Source organism: Pelobates fuscus, chromosome 11 (assembly GCF_036172605.1).
Source record: "Pelobates fuscus isolate aPelFus1 chromosome 11, aPelFus1.pri, whole genome shotgun sequence".
NCBI classification, from domain to species: domain Eukaryota; kingdom Metazoa; phylum Chordata; class Amphibia; order Anura; family Pelobatidae; genus Pelobates; species Pelobates fuscus.
The window spans coordinates 81,509,983-81,529,353 of record NC_086327.1 but is presented as its reverse complement, the minus strand read 5'-3'; the positions used below and the strand labels follow the sequence as shown (position 1 = coordinate 81,529,353).

The 19,371-nt window shown below is 42.5% G+C and overlaps 1 protein-coding gene across 2 annotated transcripts in view; it reads right to left on the bottom strand.

Annotated features, from left to right (window-relative positions):
* Positions 1-19,028, bottom strand: part of USP2 (ubiquitin specific peptidase 2) — a 91,898-nt gene extending 72,870 nt beyond the window's left edge. For both annotated transcript variants that reach the window (XM_063437001.1, XM_063436999.1), the window contains exon 1: positions 18,856-19,028. The gene's annotated coding sequence lies outside the window, so the exon portion shown is untranslated. The remainder of the gene's footprint in view (positions 1-18,855) is intronic.
* Positions 19,029-19,371: the final 343 nt, after the last annotated feature.

Below are 19,371 nucleotides of genomic sequence, written 5' to 3'. Positions count from 1 at the left end.
AATGTGATTGAATATAAGTCGTTAGCTGTTTTACTATCAGCCAGTAGAAGCCAAAACATACCAACAGATTTAGGAAGAGCTAAAACGTACCAACATCTTTGCAACCTCAAGGCGCATGCTTTGCAGTGCACTGCTGCTAAACTCCACCCCTATAGTTACCATCCACACCCTATGTTCAGTTATTAGCAAGTGAAACAACCACTTTCTGAGGTGTTGCCATAGAGACCACATATGGATGGTGTAAAAAAGGTACACCAATTGGATAAATACTTGCAAAAACATAATATTTGGGGATATTATTTTTAATTTGTGGGGTAATAGCTTCTTGATCCAAGGAGAGATCTGACTGCCATCCTGCGGTTAAGAAGGAATTTTCTCCTAATTTGTTGCAAATTTGATAGCTCTTCAAACTGTTTTTGTTTATTTTGCCTTATTTCAGATCAGCAGCAAAAACAGATGTGAGAAAGGCTGAACTTGATGGATGCATGTCACTTTTCAGCTATTTATTTATTTTTATTTATTACTGGTATTTATAAAGCGCCAACATATTCCGCAGCGCTGTACAATTGGGAAAAAGACAACACAATACGAACAGACCGATACAACAGGTAGATGGCCCTGCCCGTGAGCTTAAAATGTAAAGGTTAAACTGGGGAGGTGAGACAAAAGGCAGCATGTAACTATATAACCAGTGATTGGCTTTAGAAGGGTAGTCACTTGAGATATCTACTTTAACTGCACATGGTGATTGTACATGTCCAAAATTATGTATAGTAGGCAGGCCCGGACCGGCCATCGGGAAAATGCCTGGTGGGCCGCGATTGCAATGGGCCAAGGCTGACAGGGGAGATTAAAGGATCTCCCCGGCCGGTCCCTTTAGTGCTGGTGCTGCATGACCTCCAGCCCATAGCGGGAGCTCTGTGCTGTGGGGAGATCAAAGATCTCTATCACCAGCCTGCAACTAGCAGAGCGCAGGCCCTGTGCACATGGTCTACACCTGTCAAGGAGTGTAGACCAGATGCTTCTTCCACTGGACCATCAGGGAAAATAATTCCCCCCCCCAGTATTGGAGGTGCATGGAGGCACACAACGCCAGGTCACATTCCGACGTGACGTTGACGTGCTCCACCTTCACAGGGTTTCAAGAAGTAGTGCGAGGATCAGATTTGGCACAGGGTGCGGATGGCGTCATTTGGAGTATACCAGAGGCCTGACTCTGGAGTTGCATTCTGGCAGCGACAATGTGAGTGGAGTCTGCTTGTTGGTGCTGAGATTTAAGTAGAGTGGGAGGACTGGGATTTTAGTATATGGGGGGTTGGGTGGGGGACTGGGATTTAGTAGAGGGGGGTGCTGTGGTTTAGTAGAGGGGGTTGCTGTTTTTTTTGTACTGTACTTTTAAAAATAAACCTACGTTCCTATGAAAATTTAAGGTTTTTCTTTTTGCGGCTAGAGGCTGTAAGGAAGACAGCCACTAGAGGCTGTATTAACCCTGCAGTGTAAACATAGCAGTTTCTCTGAAACTGCTATGTTTTCAGCTGCAGGGTTAAAACTAGGGGGACCTGGCACCCAGACCACGTCATTGAGCTGAAGTGGTCTGGGTGCCTGTAGTGGTCCTTTAAAGCACAGTAATTTCACAAGAGTAGAACCAAAATGAGTATAAAATACTGATTGACATGGAATATATACAAAGTAGAAGCAAGGTTAAATCAATGTGTTTAGTAAAAATGAGAGAACATAACATATAATTAACATTAAACTGTGAAGCAAGGAAGAAAAAACTAGAATTGACTAGAAAAACTTGAAGAAACTAGAAGGTGCTGTTTATTTTTCTTCAAAAAATCATGTTATTGTAGTTAAAAAAACAACATTGTGGGGCATATTATCACCTTGCATAGTCAAATTAGTCTATACATGTCAAAACATTTGTCAAAACAGATGGCAACAAAGTATAAATTTGAGGAGGTTTTGGATAGTAATGTCACTTTAACTATAATTTTCATTTGGTATTGAGCACATATATGAGTATGTACATAAAAGCACAATCAGTTTGATTGTTTAGTTTTGACAGTGCAAATAAAAAAAAAAATTCTGATTATCACAATGCTTTTGCATTACATATATTCACAATGCTCTTACAACAGAATATTAAAATACTATTTAGCTTATTTAGCTCTGGTACAATTAAATTTGGCCTAAACCATGTAATCAGAGAGCTGCAGTGCTTCACCAATATTAACTTACTGCCGGAAGTCTTTCTCAGGATATTTAAGCCTTCCAAGTCGCTACCGCAACGCTACTTATACAAGATGAAACCCCTCACAGGAGTTCCATCCATTCTGCAGTCCCCTCGTCCTGCACGCTAAACCTTCTGGCAATCGGCCAATCCGCTTCAATTGTTGCTACGTGGAAAGTGCCGATTGCCAGCCAATTGCGGAGGATGCTGTGATGCCGATGATGTCATGCCGCAACACAACCCCTCCCTGCATTTCCCCGCCTGCGGTGCCCAGAAGAAGGAAAAAGAAGAGAAGGAGACAAGCTGAAGGAAAGGAGAGGAGAGCAAAAGGAGAGGAGAGCAGGGCAGAAGAAGAGCAAAAGGAGAGCAGAAGGAGAGGAGAGCAGAGCAGAAGAGAGAAAAAAGGAAAACAGAAATAGAGCAAAAGGAAAGGAGGGGAAAGCAGAAATAGAGCAAAAGGAAAGGAGGGGAAAGCAGGAGAGCAAAAGGACAGAAGGGAAAGCAAAAGGTTCAAGGAGAGCTTATGGAAAAGAGGAGAAAGCATAAGAAGAGTAAAAGGAAAGGAGGCGAAAGCAGATCAGACGGAGAGTAAAAGAAAAGGAAGGGAGAGCAGAAGGCGTCAATGAGGAGAAGACAGTGTCAGAAGAAGGCAAAGAAAAGGAGATTGGAGCAGGAAGGACAGCGTGGAAGACAAGCGATCCCTCCACTTCATCCTGGACACTGGGCTGAGGCTTTCGTACCTCACAGGGAGACTTTGGACCATCTCATCATCCCAGGTAAAAAAAAAAAAAATTATCAATGTATTTACTTTTTTGATTATGTGAGATGTAGACATATTGGTTATTTTTAAGGGAACACTGTTTACCATAACAATTTAATCTAAATTAAGTTGTTATGGTGCCAGTAGGCCCCTGGGCGCTATATTAACTTAATAGGTTAAAGCATATCCTAGATCTTCAGGTCCCCCATCAGGAACCTGCTTCTGAAACTGAGTTTCATAAAAGTCAGAGTGCCGCTGCGTAATGGCGCCACAGATTTGGTATGACAAAGAGCTACTGATTAGAATAACATCAATATCCGTTATAAAACCAGGAAAAGGTGGGCATGGATGGTGGGCTGATTCGGTGGTGCAATGGGCCACTTGACTGGATTTGCCCCCCAGGCCTGAGGCTGCCAGCCCTCCCCTGGTAGGACCCACCGATTTTGGGATACTGTGAATTAGTGGTGGGCTTAACACAATATGGCCGAATGGTGGAAATTAATCCCCATATTTGTTTGCTGAGATAGGTGATATTAAGAAGCCTTATAAAACGGAAAACTGTATTTTCATTTGCGCTGTTCAGTCTCAGTCTGCATATGTATACATTTTGATCTCAAAGGCAGCACCATTCCTGTAAAATGCATGTTATGGGTTCCCCCAATTCCCTTTTTGTCTTTACTACAAACAGAACGATTGTCTTAGAGTACTGAGTTCTGTGTTCTGTACATTGTGCAGTAGCAACATGAGAGAGTATATTTCATTCTCAGGAGCCATATATAGTATAATGACAAGCTGTCACAATATTCATTAAAGCTGTAATGTCATGGCCGAATCCAGTTTTTTTTAACCCCCCCTCTCGACTCCACTACATCTAATTGCCCCCCTAGTTACCTGCAAATGCCCCTAACCCCCAATATTACCTATTTTTGAATCTTTATTTTCTGCCCGGACCTAGGTCCTGGGCGCCGCCATCTTTGTGTGGGTAGATGAAGTTCCTGTGGGACATGTCATCTGCCCACACTAGATAGCGCTGTAAAATTCCTGCGCATGCCCAGTTAAACACTTGGCATTCGAACAGGAATTTCATCTATTCATTCGTCAGAAAGACGAAGGAATGAATAGAAATGTCAGAAGAACAAACACTTAATATCGGTGTTCATTTGTTCATTCATTTAGTTTATTACAAGGAGGGAGCTACTGTCTCGCAGCTCCCTCCTTGTAAAATGGAAAAATAGAAGCGGCAGGGAGCAGTGCTTCCCCCCCAATTCCTAAGCCCCCCATGTCATCCCTCACTCTATGGGGGTCAATATGATAATGGACATTAAAAATCTCCCGAATGTCTACTAAACAGCCTGTGGCTGCTCACTGTTGTAAAAATAACCCTCCCCTTCCAACAAATGGCTCCATGGTGGGGCATCTATTAACTAGCGGGGGGGGGACGTAGGCTATTCAACTAAACGGGGGACATAGGGTCTCCCTTGGTCCCCACCGTGAGCAGCTGATGGGGGCCCTAAATGAAAATGTGGGGGACCTATTTTCCTGCACCCCTGCCCCCACCCATGGGCGACGGGTGGGGGCTAAGTGTAAAACTAACCCCCACGTGACTAGCGGCCCCAAAGACCCTACTCACCCCCCCACTGTAATTTAGGGCCCCCACCAATTTCACATGGGTGGGGGCAGGGGTGGAGGACAGTAGCCCACCCCCCATTTTCATTTAGGGTCCCTGCCCGCCGCTCATGGGTGAGGGCTGGGGGGTAGGACAATAGGTTCCGCCCCTCATTTTTATTTAGGACCCCATTGGTTGGGGCTGGGGGGAGGACAATAGGTCCCCCCCATTTTCATTTAGGGCCCCCATCTGCTGCTCATGGGTTGGGCCGGGGGGGGGGGGGGGATAGGTCCCCCTTCAGTTTGATAGCCCCCACTCCCGTGAGCAGCCACTAATCTTTATTTAGTATTAGTATTACCGGGGGATTACTACGGTTTGGAGTTTCATTCATTCAAATTAAATTCAGATCCGAACAAAGTCCCGAATTGCGTCCTAACGTGAATGGAGAAACTGTTCTCATTTTGTTAGCACGAAATTCGGGAGTTTCGCCGGCGTTCTGTCTTATTGACAGGATGTTCGGGAATACTGACAGAAAGCATTGCGAGATCACGGAGTAAAGGTGAGAATTGTTGGAAAATTGCTTTGACCACAGGACACTTTGTTCCTCCGTTGGTCATAGCTGGTCAAGCATAGGAAACCTCCATAAGACAAAGTAGTCCCTACTTTGTCTTATTTTTTAAAGAAAACTAGAGCAGACAGGAAGAAATAAAGAAAATATCCTGACAGAGGGAGAGAAGCGGAATCAATTGGGGAAAGGTAAGTTCGGCATGACAGTGCCGCTTTAAAGCTCTCTGCAATACTGATCATTTTATGATGTGTGTGACTAACTACAGAGATCGTGCAGGGAGACCCGATTTGAGCCTATTCACACCTGGTGTGTCTCCTCTCTTAGTAATGGAATCTCTAGTGATGTCAATAAAAGTGCAAAAGTTCAGCCATGGCAATTTAAAGGGCGGTGTGCACTTTGACTGTTGCTCAAGGCTCAATATTTAACATGGTGGTACTAATTTTGGCCCCAACTGAAAAGCTCGAGGCCCAGGTTTCAAGTGACACCTGTGTCTCCCTGGTACTGGCAAGGATCAAGACCTGCTGGTACTTTTACATCCGGACACTGCAAGGAATGGTATTAATAAAATGTCTTGCAAAAATGTATTTGAAATGCCATTTTATAAGAAATGCGTATGCAAATATTTGTATTTCTTGACAGAATGGGATGGATTTTCAGCCAGCCAAAGAAACGTGCTTGGTAAAGCTCATTGTGAGAAGGTGGGAGAGTAATGTGGAAAAGTAAGTGAAATTTTAAAGGGATACTATCATGATACACTTTTTTAGTTATAATGCCCTGTAGGCCACTGTTAAATGGTTACTCCAACCACCATGACTACTTCTGCTTTTAATAGTGGTCATGTGGTAAGAGTCTGCAGACAGAGGCCCAGAAGACTCCCGTGTCTGTAGTGTGTCTCCCTGACACCTTCAAGTGTCAAACAATATCCCGGAAATCACACACAATCTAACATACTCTATGTATCAGATTGTGTGTGAATGATTTCCAGGCTATTATATAAATAAATTAAGGGCATTTAGCATATATTAAGAACCCCCCCTTTCCACCCCCATGAATATTATTTCTGAGAAAGGCCTGGTCGGGGGCCAGCCCTTTAAGAGCATGACAGGGCCCCTGCAGTATCTGCCGACTAGGAGGAAGTTATTCACAGCCTATTCCTTCCTCCCAGCTAAGAAGACAGCCGCGCGGAGGGAGGAGCACACAGACAGCATGGAGGCAAGGAGAGGCTGGAGTGAGAAGCTACATACTCACTCCCATCAGCCTCCGCCAGGACACAAGAAAAGCTAAGGGTGGCTGCAGATCAAATTGTTATGCCTTGTGTGTGTATGTGCTAGTGTATGTCAGTGTGTATCTGTGTGTGTGTGTGTACACATGTGCAAGTGTGTGTATCTGTGTGTATCTGAGTGAGTGTATCTAAGTGTGTGTATATCAGTCTGTGTATCTGTGTGCATTTGAGTGTGTGTGTATCTGTATGTCAGTGTCCGTCAGTGTCCGTATCTGTGTGTCAAGGTGTGTGCACGAGTCCGTTTGTTAATAGTGTGTGTAAATAGTTGTAATATGTAAATAGTTGTGTTCTGTCATTATAAAATATCATGTCATTGTTCATACATGTTTGGTGGCTCTGTGCGTTTTGGGATGCGCATGTGTCTGTGTGTACGCGTGCGTGTGTGGCAATGCGTACGTGGGGTGTGTAGTTGCTGGTGAATCCACCTCCCTGAAATGAGCTTTTGCATTTTGGGATGTCTGTGTCTGTATGTGCAGTGTTTCAGCTTGAAAACGGCACATACAGAGTTATTTGCACTATTGTGTCGATGGCTAGTTGCAACCAGGCACATGTGGCCTAGGCTGTCTGGAACTCTTATTACATCTGTAAAACTGATTATGTTATTTCTGCATAGAATTAATATTGGACAGCCCAAAACAGTTCTGTCTGCCCATTCTTATTTCCGCTTGACGTGTCACGTAGGTGTGTAACCGCGCTTATCACAGAACCTCCATGCATACTGTACATGATAACCTAGTCTAGGGTACGGGATCCTCCACCCTGTTCATCTTCGCCAGTTCCCTGCCCCATGATCGTCGCCCGGTTCGCTGTTGGTTCTAGTCCCTGGGGCATCGATGCCGGAGCTTGCGGCTAGGTGGTCTTAGAGTAAACCACGGCTACCTGCACCCTCCGCAGGTCGCCAACCCTTGTGGCCTGGTAGGTGTGCATTAGCGAGGAACCACTTTGAGAGGGAGAGCAAATATATAGTAGACATCATAGATCAGAGAAGGAGGATTGGGAGAAAAAGAACCAAGTGAGAGGAGGGAAGAGAGAGAAATAAAAAAAAATTAAAAAAGAGGAAATGAAGGGCGGGGGATGCTTGTTCTGAATTGTTGCTCCAGTAGTTCCGGCTGCCTAAGTCAGATGTGCAAGAAGTGTAACAACTAGCCCCAACGCAATAGTGCAAATATCTCAGTTATGTGCAACATTGCAAGCAGAAAGCTACAGATTCTAAAAGCAGAAGAAAACATGGAGGCTGGAATAACCCTTTAAAAAGCAATTTCCCCATTACAAGGCAGCCATTTTAAATACATAGATTCAAGACAAGGTTGCAAAACTATTTCAATAAAAAGGAATTGTACATTTTAAGCTAGAATATTTAATTGCAACTGTTTCTAACTCTCAGCATGACAATTTATCTCTGCAATATGATGTTGTCAATTCTCCACCAATCCATGTTTTGAAAATAACGCCAACATAAATCTTACTTATTGTGTAGGGTTACAGAAACTGCATTTTACATTAATTTACACGCATTGTCTAAATTGAGAATTGTTGGCAATTCAAAGTCAGTTCAACGTAAATTTTAAATATAAGGCCAATGTAGCTGATATGGAAAAAATTCCCAAGTCAGCTAGGCTTCCACTTTGGCTAATTTGGCCTTTAAACTTGAAAATGATTTTAAATTCTCGAAAATTGTCACTTTAGAAAAATGACCATGCAAATGTTCCTCACTTTAACAGAATCTAGTATTTTAGCTGACATTGTATGTTAACATCAATCTTTGTTCTCTACGCTATTTTACTTCTATTAAAAGACCTCGCTATTTACATTGACATCTGTATTTTTTCTAGTAAATTCACAATTTCTCCACTGAAATTACCACTAAAAGAAGACTTATCTCCAGTTAAAGCTCAACACTTTTCTTAAATGTTTTGTGAGTAACTGGCAACCATTTGTTTCTCAAGTCTCACAAGTGAAGGTACATACAGGACAATCCTACTACTGATGGGTCCTCTAATGTTCTGGGTTTATCAACTAAATGTGAATAACTGACAAGAAAATGGTAAATAGTCAGCTGAACTGGAAAATAGCGGAGTTGAAATTCATCTATCCAGGTCAACTGTTTTGGCCTAAAGTGTGCAATATCCTGGTGAATTCTCCACAATTTCTGATGTGCTGTTGTTCACCCTTGTTAAGTGTTTCCATATGTAATGTTACAATTAACACACCCTCCCCCCAACCAAAAAACCATTAAGTTCATAAAATTCCCCAAAACAACTTTATTTTAAAGAAGCAGTTTTGGTGTATAGATCATGCCTCTGAAGTCTCTCCACTCAAGTCTCTGCCATTTAGGAGTTAAATCACTTTAGTTTTTCTTTAAAATGGTTCAATTTTCAATCAGATATTCACTTACTTTAGACGTTTTTATCTTGTGCTCTGTGAATTGAACTTTAATCACACACAGGAGGCCCCTAAAGGTCTAGCAAGCTACTAACAGTGCAAGAGATAAGAAATTGCAAATTAAACAGAATTTGCAATAACGGAAATGTAAACATTAGATCTCACATTAAAGTAAGTATTTAGGAAGTCACATGTAGGGAGATGTGACTAGGGATGCATAAACAATGTGATTTATGATCATGCGGATGAGGAGACTACACCCCCAAGATTCATGGGGAAATGGGAAACAGTTCTAGGCACCACACTTACACCTGACCAATGGGACAAAATATGCACCCTCTCACATCACTGCGCTCCATCCAGCGGAACGCAAGAGACAGCATACAAAATCCTAGCCCTCTGGTACCGCACCCCACTCCATACACACCTCTACGACCCCACGAAAGACGACACATGTTGGATATGCACCACACACACGGGGACATACCTCCACATATGGTGGGAATGCCCGATCATACAACCCTACTGGACAGCCATCCACACGATCATCAAAAGATTCACGGATGCCCCGCCACCCATGAACCCTGCAACATTCCTCATCCATCACACCATGACAAAAACATCGACCTATAAAAAATCTCTGACCATCCGGATACTTAACGTGGCCAAAAGTCTAATCCCTCTCGATTGGAAAAAACAAAGTGCACCCCCCTTAGAGACGTGGTACCAACGAATGGAGGAGCTGAGAGCACTGGAAGAGCTCTCCCTATTGGCAGAGGGGAGGACACAGACGTATATGACGATCTGGACACACTGGATCCTGACTACGACAAGAGCAGACTTCCGAGTCCTGCTGACCTGACTGAAGACGCCTGACGAGACAAAAGACTAACAAGACCAGAGCACGAACACACGAATGCGTAGAATAAACACCAAAAATAAATATTAAAACACTATAACTCCCGTATGTGTGTGTATGTCTGTCTGTGTGTATGTCTGTCTGTCTGTATGAATGTATGTCTATCTGTTTGCATGTCATTATGTGTGTATGAATGTCAGTGTATGTATGTCTGCATGTCATTATGAATGTGTGTATGTATGTCTGTCTATCTGTCTGTATGAATGTATGTATGCCAGTATGAATGTATGTCTGTATGTCATTATGAATGTGTGTATGTATGTATGTATGTCTGTCTGTCTGTCTATCTGTATGTATGCCAGTATGAATGTATGTATGAATGTATGTCTGTATGCATGTCTGAATGCATGTATGTATATCTGTATGCATGTCATTATGTGTGTATGAATGTCAGTGTATGTATGTCTGCCTGTCATTATGAATGTGTGTATGTCAGTATGAATGCCTGTTTGTATGTCATTATGAATGTGTATGTGTCTGTATGTCCTTATGCATGTGTGTCTGTATGTATGTTAGTATGTGTCTGTCACTATATACGCCTGTGTGTCTGTATATGGGTGTATGTCTCATTATGTGTGTGTCAGTATGTATGCCTATATGCGTATCAGTATGTGTGTCTGTTAGTATGTATCAGTGTGTGTGTGTGTGTATGTGTCCTTTTGTATCAGTAAATGTGTTTGTGTCTGTGTGTGTGTTCATGTGGGTGGGATTTGGAAGCGGCCCATACCCTGAGCTAAGTTAGGGGCCCCAAAATTTCTGGTGGCGGCCCTATTACATACAGTCATATTTTAATACAAATTATAAGCAGTGGTGATAAAATTTATGGAGAAGAGCATTGTCCAGACTTGGGTTAAGGTAGCCACAAACCTTAAAGGAACACCTCAAGCGCCATAACAAGTACAGTCTGCTGTAGTAGTTATGGTGCCAAGAGTGTCTTGCCATCCTTTCTGAGTAAATCATCACACCTTTTAAGAATGATTTGACAACTTACCGCCTGGTGCCCAGCACCTCCCCTGCTGCCAATAGCTTTGCCTTTGAGCCTAGCTGTGCAATGCTGTGATCACTGGCTGAACAGGCAAAATTGACACTCTCAGTTAATGAGCCAGCACTCAGTATGGTGGAGCTAACCAAAGTTTCACACAGGTGCTTCAGGCAGCAGGAGAGCACCCAGCATACCCCAGGTATGTTGTAAAATTATTCTTAAAGGATCACTATAGGGTCAGGAACACAAACATGTATTCCTGACCCTATATTGTTTAACCCACCATATAGGTGGCTTGCCACCCCCCCCCCCCCCACCCCACCCTATAAAAGTTTAAAACTCACCAGTTTCCAGCACCGCACGGGTCTGCCGGTGATGGCTCCACCCCCTTTGTGACATCATCACAATGGCCGATTTTTAGCCAATCCAATGCTTTCCCGTCTAAGGAGTGGCTACATGGAGGTATCCCTAGGGGCAATGTAAACACTGCCTTTTCTCTGAAAAGGCAGTGTTTACATGAAAATGTCTGAAGGGAGCTATTGTACTCACCAGAACAACTACATTAAGCTGTAGTTGTTCTGGTGACTATAGTGTCCCTTTAACCTCCCAGTAACATAACTGGTACAGAAAGCTGTTGGGGTTCTGGCCCTTAGAGTGTTCCTTTAATACAGACACAGCATTGACTAGCCTATAGGACACTGTGATGGAAATCCTCCTCCAGCCTAAACCACCAGAACATCCGGTATAAACATGTACAACACAGGCTAAACACCAGGAACACAATAAAAGCCATAAACTGGACATTGTCAATTTAAGGGTTGATTCCTTAAATTGAAGGGTTACTTGAAGGGTTACCTCTGGGGATCATAGGCTGGTTAACAATGAGTGAGAATAGTGCTATTTACAAAGGAGTATTGCAATTGTAGTGGTGTGACTGGAAGAGTTAATTATGTGCTTGCATTAAAATGGTTAAAAATGCAATTCCCCATCTTGTAGTTCTCTAAACAGGTAATACTGGTCAGTGTGGCCACCAAAAAGTATTTAGCAATAATGTGAATACCAAGTAATGTTATCATGTGTATAGCTTTGCCCCCCAGAATTCTTGTCCTTTGTAGCATGGGTAGCGAAAGGAATGATCTATCTGTTGGTGCCCTCAGACTGATCGAGCTCCCCTCCTATATGTAAAGCTTCCCTCTCTTGGTTGTCCCTAGTTTACACATACAGACTGGCCCCCTCAGCCAATGCTACACTGGGTATGTGCCCAACATCCTGATTTCCCCTGTGTTACTGCCTTCTCCCACAAAGTCCTCACACTGTTTTACATGTTTTTCACCATTTTATATAATTCCTTGTAATGTAGAAATATTCTGCCTGCTATTCTGTAAACCAGTCTTGTCTTGCCCCTGCACTCAGTTTTGTCTTGTGTTTGGGCACAAGATTGGGAGAGCTTTTTATCACAGAGAATATGAAAAAATCAGCTATACCTCTGGTAGCATCTATGGTTGCTTTATTTCTCGTGCAGAGGACTTGCCAGCATTTTGGATCTGGACTGCCCTTAAGTGAGCAAAAAAAATAATATATTTTTTTGCTTTTGGTTGGAACACTCCACGCAGCATGCACGGCTAACTTGTGAGAGAAGGAGAGGACATGCTGCCTGGCTGGAGATGGAAGATGGAGTCTGCTGGGACCCCTCTTCACCATACAAGCTTCTGTGCCACTGGACAACCAGGGAAGTTAGTGTCCCCCTCCTTGGTAACAGGTAAGAGGCAAGTACAGGGGAATAAGATAAGATAAGAATTTTTAAAAACTGCACCCCCCCATAGGGCCTATCCGACCCCACAAATTAACACACAGATTCTGCATCCACCTTACTCACTACACACACTACATCCACTATACACATACTGCATCCACCTTACGCACACTCCCTTTCTTCATTCACTATACATTGCATACACTATACACACATACTCTGCATACACTCTGCATACACTCTACACACATTGCATACACTTTACTCATCCTTGTTGAGATTGATTTGGAGGTGGACCCTATGGGAGGACTTGGGTGCGAGCCTATAAAGGGGCCCATGTCTTTGAGCTGTGTAAGGGGCCTAAAATTACAGATGGCAGCTCTGGGCATATCCCACCTTCCGTTGTTTTAATGGGTCCATGTAGTGAAAGGGAGCAGATGCACAGACATGATTATTGGGGTTTAATTAATGTTTAATTAATGTGTGCTTTTATTTGCAAAAATACCCCTTTCTGTCTCATTAGAGATATCTTTGCCAGAAGCTCAAGGAAGCAGGCTGAAGGGTCAGTGTTAGGACCCGCTTAGGGGGGGTCTGCCTTGACGTTGGCAGGCGGGCATCCCTCCAATGGCCATTGGAGCAACTAAATGACCTCCATTTGTCTAAATATACATAGGGATTAAGGAGAAAGCGCAAGTAACATTTTCTTTTCTTTGGTTTTTACTATATATTGGGGCTGATGTGTGTTGTAGTCCTTGCTGCTTAAGCGCAGGACTTCTCTTTTTGTATTTGTATTTACTTTGTATCACACAGCCTGGTTGCAATGCTGCTGCCCATCCCATGTGTTCCCTATTAAGGGTTAATAAGTAAAGGGGTGTATATAAAAAATACCCCTTTCTGTCTCATTAGAGATATCTTTGCCAGAAGCTCAAGGAAGCAGGCTGAAGGGTCAGTGTTAGGACCCGCTTAGGGGGGTCTGCCTTGACGTTGGCAGGCGGGCATCCCTCCAATGGCCATTGGAGCAACTAAATGACCTCCATTTGTCTAAATATACATAGGGATTAAGGAGAAAGCGCAAGTAACATTTTCTTTTCTTTGGTTTTTACTATATATTAGGGCTGATGTGTGTTGTAGTCCTTGCTGCTTAAGCGCAGGACTTCTCTTTTTGTATTTGTATTTACTTTGTATCACACAGCCTGGTTGCAATGCTGCTGCCCATCCCATGTGTTCCCTATTAAGGGTTATTAAGTAAAGGGGTGTATATAAAAAATACCCTTTTCTGTCTCATTAGAGATATCTTTGCCAGAAGCTCAAGGAAGCAGGCTGAAGGGTCAGTGTTAGGACCCGCTTAGGGGGGTCTGCCTTGACGTTGGCAGGCGGGCATCCCTCCAATGGCCATTGGAGCAACTAAATGACCTCCGTTTGTCTAAATATACATAGGGATTAAGGAGAAAGCGCAAGTAACATTTTCTTTTCTTTGGTTTTTACTATATATTGGGGCTGATGTGTGTTGTAGTCCTTGCTGCTTAAGCGCAGGACTTCTCTTTTTGTATTTGTATTTACTTTGTATCACACAGCCTGGTTGCAATGCTGCTGCCCATCCCATGTGTTCCCTATTAAGGGTTAATAAGTAAAGGGGTGTATATAAAAAATACCCTTTTCTGTCTCATTAGAGATATCTTTGCCAGAAGCTCAAGGAAGCAGGCTGAAGGGTCAGTGTTAGGACCCGCTTAGGGGGGTCTGCCTTGACGTTGGCAGGCGGGCATCCCTCCAATGGCCATTGGAGCAACTAAATGACCTCCGTTTGTCTAAATATACATAGGGATTAAGGAGAAAGCGCAAGTAACATTTTCTTTTCTTTGGTTTTTACTATATATTGGGGCTGATGTGTGTTGTAGTCCTTGCTGCTTAAGCGCAGGACTTCTCTTTTTGTATTTGTATTTACTTTGTATCACACAGCCTGGTTGCAATGCTGCTGCCCATCCCATGTGTTCCCTATTAAGGGTTAATAAGTAAAGGGGTGTATATAAAAAATACCCCTTTCTGTCTCATTAGAGATATCTTTGCCAGAAGCTCAAGGAAGCAGGCTGAAGGGTCAGTTTTAGGACCCGCTTAGGGGGGTCTGCCTTGACGTTGGCAGGCGGGCATCCCTCCAATGGCCATTGGAGCAACTAAATGACCTCCATTTGTCTAAATATACATAGGGATTAAGGAGAAAGCGCAAGTAACATTTTCTTTTCTTTGGTTTTTACTATATATTGGGGCTGATGTGTGTTGTAGTCCTTGCTGCTTAAGCGCAGGACTTCTCTTTTTGTATTTGTATTTACTTTGTATCACACAGCCTGGTTGCAATGCTGCTGCCCATCCCATGTGTTCCCTATTAAGGGTTAATAAGTAAAGGGGTGTATATAAAAAATACCCCTTTCTGTCTCATTAGAGATATCTTTGCCAGAAGCTCAAGGAAGCAGGCTGAAGGGTCAGTGTTAGGACCCGCTTAGGGAGGTCTGCCTTGACGTTGGCAGGCGGGCATCCCTCCAATGGCCATTGGAGCAACTAAATGACCTCCATTTGTCTAAATATACATAGGGATTAAGGAGAAAGCGCAAGTGACATTTTCTTTTCTTTGGTTTTTACTATATATTGGGGCTGATGTGTGTTGTAGTCCTTGCTGCTTAAGCGCAGGACTTCTCTTTTTGTATTTGTATTTACTTTGTATCACACAGCCTGGTTGCAATGCTGCTGCCCATCCCATGTGTTCCCTATTAAGGGTTAATAAGTAAAGGGGTGTATATAAAAAATACCCCTTTCTGTCTCATTAGAGATATCTTTGCCAGAAGCTCAAGGAAGCAGGCTGAAGGGTCAGTGTTAGGACCCGCTTAGGGGGGTCTGCCTTGACGTTGGCAGGCGGGCATCCCTCCAATGGCCATTGGAGCAACTAAATGACCTCCATTTGTCTAAATATACATAGGGATTAAGGAGAAAGCGCAAGTGACATTTTCTTTTCTTTGGTTTTTACTATATATTAGGGCTGATGTGTGTTGTAGTCCTTGCTGCTTAAGCGCAGGACTTCTCTTTTTGTATTTGTATTTACTTTGTATCACACAGCCTGGTTGCAATGCTGCTGCCCATCCCATGTGTTCCCTATTAAGGGTTAATAAGTAAAGGGGTGTATATAAAAAATACCCCTTTCTGTCTCATTAGAGATATATTTGCCAGAAGCTCAAGGAAGCAGGCTGAAGGGTCAGTGTTAGGACCCGCTTAGGGGGGTCTGCCTTGACGTTGGCAGGCGGGCATCCCTCCAATGGCCATTGGAGCAACTAAATGACCTCCATTTGTCTAAATATACATAGGGATTAAGGAGAAAGCGCAAGTAACATTTTCTTTTCTTTGGTTTTTACTATATATTGGGGCTGATGTGTGTTGTAGTCCTTGCTGCTTAAGTGCAGGACTTCTCTTTTTGTATTTGTATTTACTTTGTATCACACAGCCTGGTTGCAATGCTGCTGCCCATCCCATGTGTTCCCTATTAAGGGTTAATAAGTAAAGGGGTGTATATAAAAAATACCCTTTTCTGTCTCATTAGAGATATCTTTGCCAGAAGCTCAAGGAAGCAGGCTGAAGGGTCAGTGTTAGGACCCGCTTAGGGGGGTCTGCCTTGACGTTGGCAGGCGGGCATCCCTCCAATGGCCATTGGAGCAACTAAATGACCTCCATTTGTCTAAATATACATAGGGATTAAGGAGAAAGCGCAAGTAACATTTTCTTTTCTTTGGTTTTTACTATATATTGGGGCTGATGTGTGTTGTAGTCCTTGCTGCTTAAGCGCAGGACTTCTCTTTTTGTATTTGTTTTTATTTGCAATGTGTCTATATATTTCTGATTATTTCTGAACAAGTCTGGAAGAATATGTTTAAAGGGGGTCTGGAAGAGTTAGTCTAAGAGTTCAAGTAAGAGTATGTTTGTAATGAGGGTTTGGAAATGTGTCTGTGAGATCTCGGAGTACATGTGTAAAGTCTTAGTATTTATGTCAGTTCATCTGTTAAAATGGTTGTGCCTGTGATAAAGTCACTGCCTTATTTGCCATTTTCACACCTATCACCCTAACCCATGGTCCTAGACAGGATTCCAGATTGGGGACCCCTCTCAGCGCTCTGGACTATTTAAATGTTGTGTGTATGGTGACTCAGTGTTGTATGTGTGCAGGGGAGACTGAGTGTTGTATGTATATGAGTATGTGCAGTGGCTGACTGTGTGTGCAGGAGGTTAGAGTTGCATGTGGGGGGAGGATGAGTGTGCTATTTGCTCATTGAGTGCAGTTTGCCTCTCTGCTGCTTGCTTTTTGGTAGCAGGGTGTAATGCCTGGTGGCCCAGTGGAGGGCATGCTGGGGAGCTGTCCCCTGGTTCTCTGGTGGTGGAGCATCTTTTGTGAGGTGATCTGCACCTGATAAAAGTGCACACCAAGAAGCTCCCTCAAGGTAGTAAGGAGCACAGAGCCGAGCGGGGAGATCTATTGATCTTACTGCCAGCCCAACGAGGGCCCACTCACAGTCAAAGCCAGATCTTCAGGCTAAGACTGGGGTCCACTGTCCTATGCTGCCTTATCGGTGTAATCCAGAATATGACAAAGTTGGGGGGAGAGGGAGAGGGCATAGAAAAACAGCTGCTTGGCTGTCTAGTAGTCTAGTGGTTAACACCTTTCAAATGTTTATGTATATTTTATAACTGTTAGCTAGCTGTCATTATTAGGGCTTTTTTTTAATATACAATTGTTAAAGTCAGGACATCAGGAGCACCCAAACTGAAATTCCTGGCTTGAGGAAACCAGTTTCAGAGCAGTGTCCAAGCAAGTGTTTTGTTGATACTCTTCTTCAGATATTTGTACAGCAGTCCACATCCTCCTGAATGGCTACAGTCCATTTAATTAATTAGTTAACTAACAACCATGCAAATTTTGGCAATGTAATGGCTTTGTATATTTCTTTAAAGAATGCAAAATGTGCCTTTATTCCATTGCACAGGAAACTCTTTGACAGTTGAGCCAATAAACTTAATTCACACAAATTGTGTCTCAATAAAGTAGATATGGTGTCTGGAGTCCACTGGCACCATCTCACCATCTAGTGTTGAACCTTTTTAGAATGGTTTAATATAGAAAAAGTGTTGGTCTGCTGCATCTACTCCTGCGCTCAGGCTAATGCGCAAGAATTAGCTCAATCAACAAAGCGGTGGCAGTGATCATCTGATCTCCGCAGCCCATCACTGCAGCATCTTAGCTCTATCACAGGAGGAGAGGCAGCAGACTGGTGCCTGGGGACACTTCTTCTGTGTTAAACCTAAAATAGTTCAACACTAAAAGACAAGATGGAGACTGGGGACTCCAAGCACCGTAACCACTTTATTGGGATGGAGTGATTAAGGTGTCCAGAGTGTTCATTGAAAACATTTATCTTTTTGACAATATCCTCAAGCCCATTAATGCTACAGGTTAATACATAACTAGAAAATTGCATACGGACATCCATTGGCTAAACATGTATATTTCAGTGTAGAAAACATGCACGAGTTCTGTTAGAACAAAATGTTACAACAGGCTAGTCAGCAAGGCAATGAGTAGCTAGTTCACATAGTATGTTAAAGTTAAATCTCACAGTAGGTTATAATTAACTCAGTGGGAAGTCAGAAATACAAGCACTAGTTAAGCATTGAGTCACAAGTGAGTGAATTTGGGTGTAGGGTTTATATAGTTAATTATCAATCTGAGTTTTTCATTAAATAATTTACAAGTTATGACAACATTTCGAGTTATTAAATGTGTAGAACAGTACTCAAAATAGGTTTTAATATGATCTTTAGGTAGTTATGGTTACTATTGTAACTTGACTGTAAGCTCGTTTGAGCAGGGTCCTCAACTACCTACTGCTCCTGTTACATTTTGTTATTGTCTCATTTGGTAAATTCCTCATATTGTAAAGCGCTGCGGAATAAGCTGGTGCTATATAAATACCCATAATAATAATAATAATAATAATAATAATAATAATAATAATAACTATTTGCTGATTATCAAAAAGGATCTCTGGAGATTTGTTAGCACAGTTTAATATTTTTGGATACGCTTTTCTGATTTAATATTTTTGGATATCGGTTTTCAAAATATAAAAATAACAAAATATATATTTATATAAGTGTATCAATAAATAAACAATCTAAATATTAAAATATTTTTCAAAATATTGAATCATTTGCAAAGTTTATATTAAATCAAGGCCGTATTTAGCACAAAAGATATACGGCCTCGATTTAATATCAACTTTCAATGAGGAGTTAATGAGGTTCTTGCTTATGCCATGTCACATTTCTGTGAATTTCTCACCTTTCTGTGAGGATAGTTGGTTGTGGTCGGCACTTCGTATTCCCGTCCAACACATTCCTGGGAGAAATTTTTGTAGCAAACTGAGAGTTTTTTAAGCTAAATCATGGGCCCCTAGGCGAGGTGGCTGAGTGTACCTGTTTAACCACTGTCTGTCCTGTACAACTGATGTCGTGGTTAATGACAGAACCCAAGTGCTGTTCTCCCAGGAATCTTCAGCTCCAATTACTAGTAGGATAAATATAGCTTCTGACTCCACTATCTCAAATTCCTGCTCTGAAGGCAATTAACCTCTCCATTGCCATGTCTGTAGTAATTCTAACTTTCCCTCACAATCTCATGGCACAATTCGGGGATAAAACACAAGTACTTGTCTTAGGCTCATATTTCGTGATAAAAAAACCCAATGAAATTAAATTAAAGAGTATTGCTATTATTTTTTTATTTTGCTAGATTCAGATATTTTATAGCTGCTGTAACAATGGCGCTTATATGATTTATCATGGTAAAACGTAACTA